Source organism: Rhipicephalus sanguineus, unplaced genomic scaffold, assembly GCF_013339695.2.
Source record: "Rhipicephalus sanguineus isolate Rsan-2018 unplaced genomic scaffold, BIME_Rsan_1.4 Seq12401, whole genome shotgun sequence".
In the NCBI taxonomy this organism is placed as follows: Eukaryota; Metazoa; Arthropoda; class Arachnida; order Ixodida; family Ixodidae; genus Rhipicephalus; species Rhipicephalus sanguineus.
The window spans coordinates 1-5611 of NW_023614550.1; the positions used below are offsets into that span (position 1 = coordinate 1).

At 47.1% G+C, this 5611-nt stretch overlaps 1 long non-coding RNA gene across 1 annotated transcript; it reads left to right on the forward strand.

Annotated features, from left to right (window-relative positions):
- The first annotated feature begins 18 nt into the window (after positions 1-18).
- Positions 19-2907, forward strand: LOC119376507 (uncharacterized). The gene is made up of 2 exons (XR_005180585.2): positions 19-816; positions 2752-2907. It is a non-coding gene; the product is annotated as an uncharacterized LOC119376507 (long non-coding RNA).
- Positions 2908-5611: the final 2704 nt, after the last annotated feature.

The window sequence follows — 5611 nt, forward strand, 5'->3', positions numbered from 1 at the left end:
GCTGTTGACGCAGCAGTGGTAGCAATGCGATTGACCGCAGTGGTGGAATGTTTCGTGCACTGGTGGACGGCGTCGGCTTACCCAGCGTTTTTCGATGCTCTTTTATTCTGGCCTGGTCATTTCCGCAAAATGGTCAGCTGCTGTTTCGGATGGTACGCCACGATTGAGGCAACTCGGGCGTTTTGCAGCGCTCTCGGGGTCTACTGTAGAGGATGAAGCAACGACGAGGAATGGCGCTTCTTTCTCCTTTACTGTAGACATTGTGTTGTCCTTTCAATTCTAGGAAGTAAGCAAAAGAGAAGGTACTTCTACTCCGAAGCCTCAGCTGGGTTACATTCTTTCACGTGCAACATTTGCACTTCTTGCTTTAAAGAGCGTGCTTGAGCACAAAGCTAGTTACTAGGTTAATTCAGTTGAAGTACAAATTTTGCATGCTGGCATAAGCCCCAGCTGTGAGTTGTACACTGTAAGCAGCAGGACGCATGTCTTCTGCTTCTATTTGTAGGGCACTTCGTAGCGTCGACTGGTGTCAAGTGCATAACGTCTCAATCTAAGCCTATCGACAGGCACGTAAAAGTAGTGACCTACCTCACAACTGCCCTCACAGGTCAGATCTCAAAGTAGACGTGCGTAGCCAGACTACTGCCACAGTGCCACGGCCACGGTCGCCAGGCAACCGTTCGTCCAGTCCCAAGACTCCGCCAGTGTCGCCCACAAGGCCGTCCGCAAAGTCGCCCCCAAAGTCGCCACCGAAATCGCCGAGGGCACAGAAGTCAGCAGCAAAAAGTGGCAACAGGCCCAAGTGGTTTATCATGGGTCCGTATGAGACTCCTCGCTTGTGGTACATTAGTGAGCATTGTACGTAGGATGGCAATAGCTTCACTATTGTATTGTTGCCAGCAACAATGGCAGTCCCAGTGACTGTGTGTGGCAGTGATGCCAGAACAGTTACTGGAAACATCCTTGTACGTGCACTAGGTTTTCTCTGTGCCTTCTGCAACAGGTGTTCCACTAATGGGAGCATGAGCAGCAATTGTAACGTTTGCTAAGAGTTTTGACGCTAGCTGGCTTCTCGCTTGATGAAGCAAGCCGCTGCTGGTTCGTATGACAATAACCGTCATTGGGCTTTGTGACACTAGCCAACTAGTGCCAGAAAATGTGTCATTGAGCTCACTGTTGAATTGGCGACGTTAATGGAGTGTGACCAGTTAGTGTGACACTATAAATGGCTGGCGACACTAATGAGCTACCACTGGTAGGCGTGGCACTTACCAGCTCCGAACCTGTTTACATTGACCAACTACCTCTGGTTAGTGACTATGCCCACCACTGGTTTGTGTGCTAATAACCAGCTTTGGACTTGCACTCATACTACTACCACTGGTTAACGTGACACTGGCCCCGCTTTGGACTTGGTGACACTAAATCGATTCTGACTGGTCTGTGTGAAGCTAAACAGCTTTGGACATGGCAACACTGACCAGGTGTGACGCTTAGAAGCTCTGAACTTGATGATAAACTACATAACCAGTTAGTGACTCAAGTTACCACTGGTTAGCGTGCCAGTAACCTGCCTTGGACTAGCTTGCTGTACCAATAATACCAATTCCAGCTCACCTGGTTTGCCTAATTCAATCTTTGGGTGGCACTGAGCTCGAAACTGTGGAGCGAAGGAAGAGCTTCGAGTCGAGAACCGTTTGAGAATATGGTGGATTGCGTTCCTCAGTCTCCTCCACCAAAAGTGTAGTGTGGCATCTTGTCTGTGGCAATTCTTGGTGATGTCGGCGATGGCTAAGGAACGAAATCACAACCTTGTTGCACACTACCGGCACCAATTGTCATTGACTAATGTTGGCCAACTGTTGACTCGAATTGGCAGTTATAGAAGCAGCACCGTTTTGATTCAATCTCAGTTCAGTTATAAAGTTGTCTATGAACTCTTTCAGGCACGACCCATGAAGTACTGTCTGCAAATGTGTCAAATTTACTCGCCATTATTTCATGGCAGTCGACATTCTATTGCTACAAAAATAATGCGATAGTATGTTGATCTATGTGCTTTATAGTAATTAGTTAATTGTAATTAAGTATCCATTTATTCTGAAGTCATTCATGTTATGGTTTTGCATATGTAGAATCAGATCACAGGCTATTAATATAACACAATTTCGTTTTCAGATATAGTCATATTGAGCAAAGAAAAATTATGCAATTGACGTGGTAGTGCCTTCAGCAAAGTGAAAAGCAAGCAAGTAAGCATATGCAACAGTACACTGCAAAATGAAGTTTAATGAAAACTCATTTATTATGCAGCAGGTTCAGTTCATCCACACGTCACTGTATCTTGCTCTTTATTATCAACTAGTCGACACATGTGGCAAAAACAAGTTGTGTACCGAAATGTGTACAAGGCACCTCAAAGGGTTAAAAGCAGTGTCTGCTTTTGTAAATGTTCGTAACACATTTTTGCTAAGCTAACAACGGGAATATACATAACTGCGTTAGCTTACGCTAGACTCTAAAATACGGTTCCCTATACTTTTGTTTACGGCTCAGTGTGTTTTTGACGGATTTTCCGAAGATGGAACTAAAAGGTGAACTGTGCATGAAGTAGTGTTGGGCGACTTCTGTGCTTTTTTATGGCTGGTTTCACAACGCGGATTGGCACGGCACATTTCATTTAGCGTTTCACTAACTCGGCGTATTTCATAGCAGTGTCTTACATACGTTTTCTTTTTCTTCTCGTTTCAGGGAAGAAATAGAAACTCCACTTGTGTCGAGCAGTGCATCTTCCTAGCGAAGAAAGGGTGCTGCTGAAATTGAAGTGTTAACTTCTCGCATGTTTTTGTACAACTGCGCGCGTGCATGAGTTCTTGGTGCTTTAACAGATATGAATGCTAGAATGATGTGATGTAAAGCGCACTGAACCGTATTTGAAGGAGTTAAAAGAAAAATAAACAAAATAGATGACACCTGTTGTTTCTGCCTCTGCGCTCAAGGAAAACCTGCGCATGTATTTTTCGGCGTTGTTAGAGACATTTTGTTTGATGCGTCGTTAAAAAGTACATGCACTGGTTAGCTCTACGTTGTCAGTTTAGTACGTTTAATGCATTTGCATAGACTGATGACAATCGATACTTGTATTGCAAAACTAAACGTGCATCTAAAGAAAAAGCCTGGCATAAAGTTTACATGAGCTTTAAAAGATACGAGCGGTCAGATGCAAAGTTAACCTTTCTTTCTTCTTTTTTTTTTGCATTGACTACGTTGTCGTGTCATCGTTGCCCTTTCGCCATCTTTATTGCAGTCTGGGTGTGGTTTCTGGATCAGAGAAAACGGCTTAAAGGGCCCCTTACCAGGTTTGACAGTTTTGAGCTGACGAGCGCAATGCATACACTGGGCGTTCGCGATCACGTCTGCTAAAATTTGCAACGATACGCGCCGCGGAATAGGTCAAATTTCAAGCTGGACACTGCTTGCCCTTCTCACGGGTGCGCTCCCAGAGAATGAGGGGATGACTTACACAATGGAATGGCCCTACGTAGATGGTAGTGCTGTGATGTCGGTCCTCTATGTAGACGACTGTGCTCTGACGTCGCCAACAGTAGCACATGACAATGCGATAATTATTTGACATGACGTGTAGCTTGTGTAAATTGTTGCTTGAATAGATGAATAAAACTTGAGAGAAATAGTGAGACACACAAAGGGAATGTGTGCGTCTTTCATTTTTATCCCGTGATTCGCAGCGAGATGCAGGGCTAATGTGCCTCCGTTTTGCATGCGTTCGTGTCCCCGCGGTTAGTGCATCGAGTAGACGCCAGTCCTGGCGTCTGCTCTCATTTATGCTACCGCGTCCAAGTAAACATTAATGCGGCACTGGCGCTTGATACCGCTAGTCTCATGCCCGTACAACAGACAGACAGACAGACGGAGGAACTTTATTGCGTCCTGGGACGAGGGTTCCTAAAAACCCGCGAAGGGGTCGGGAGCCAAAGGTTCCCGATCGCTTCGCAGGCTCCCTGGACCGCCCGGAGTTTACAAATGTCGCAGCTTTATGCCCGTCCCGCAGAAACAGGCAGTACACCACAGAGAACGCCGACACAACGCCCGTGGCCGCTGCATAAAAAAATTGGCCGCGTATCTGCGTGCTTCACTGCAAATGTCGCCGAAAGACGATAGTCTTCTGCCGGCCGTACTACACGAGTCCTGGTCTCATCCGCGGCCACCCGTGATGCTGTTCCCAGGGTCACTGCCAGGTGGCAGCACCGTATCATCGGCAGAGGGCTTTTTCGTGCATAGCGTCGCATTTTCAGTGCAGCCTAAGAAACACTTGGGTCTTTATAATTATGTATGTGTGTATTTTCTAGTAAAGGAACACACCACCTAATACTTACGTATTGATGTCGCGCCTCAGATATGCCTAATATTTGCTTTTTGATCGACAATGTTCACACGTATGAACGCAGCTACCAGTTCAAGATGGCTGGGCGTTCAGCAAGTGCTTAAACTTTGGCCGGGTGGCTGAATCGTTTGACAGAGAGACAGACAGACCAAAATTTCTGCGTTCAAGTATCCCAAGAAGGACTATCGTGTTTTTAAAAAAAATGTTGCAGTGGCTTAGCTCGGCTATGCCTGGATAACGTAGCTTTAGCAGAGGTTCAGCTAATTATTCTTAGCTTTCCTGATTGTCTAGGATTAGCTTGATTATCATGCTTACTGCTGCTCCAATGACACACACACTTCGCCCATTCGCAAAAGAATTATGGTGTGGTGGGCACATGCAACTGTACTTGCAGTAGGCATTCTGGGATAGTTTGAAACGGCCAATGTTACACTCGCAGAGACTCGTTTTCTTGCGGCACGGTTGAGGTGTCCACCGCGTGAGAGAGACAGAGGCAGAACCTTATTTTTGTCCTTGCTGGGGTCGAGGGAGGTCGGGAGTCTAGCCCTACCGGAGCCCCCCCTTCCTCGGGGGCGGCCAGACCTTGGGTCTTCGGCCAGCCGGACTGCCGAGAAGTGAAGCCAGGCTAGCGATTGAGAAGGCGAGAGTACAGCGCTGTCGCGTTTACTCTTGAGGCGAAGCTCGAGCGTCCTTAGTTTTTAAGTGGGGCTGTTCATAATTGTTGAGGTTTTATGTCCGAAAACGACGATATGATTGAGAGACGCCGTAGTGGGGGGCTCCGGAAATTTCGACCACTTGCGCCTAAATCCAAGTACGTACGTGTTCTTCGCATTCCGCCCCTATCGAAATTCGAAATACGGCCGTTGAGGCCGGGAATCGAACCCGTGCCCTCGAGCTTAGCAGCACTACACCCTATAGGGTGTAGTGCTGCTAAGCTGCCACAGTGGGTCGAAGGTGCAAAATCCGCACGGAGCGTAAAGCAGCTCCTGATGGGCATATGCCACAGAAATTGGGCAAGCCCCATTACTCGCCTTCGGTCCACTAAAGAAGCATGTGCCGCAGAAATGGGCAAGTCCCTCGAGGTGCTTGCCAATTTCTCAGGCACATGCCCGCTATAGGCTTGTTATGGAGTGTAGACTGCATCTTCATCTTAAGTAGAGCCTCTCACCTCCGCTACACTGTGTATGAAGCAGTACTTTATATAAC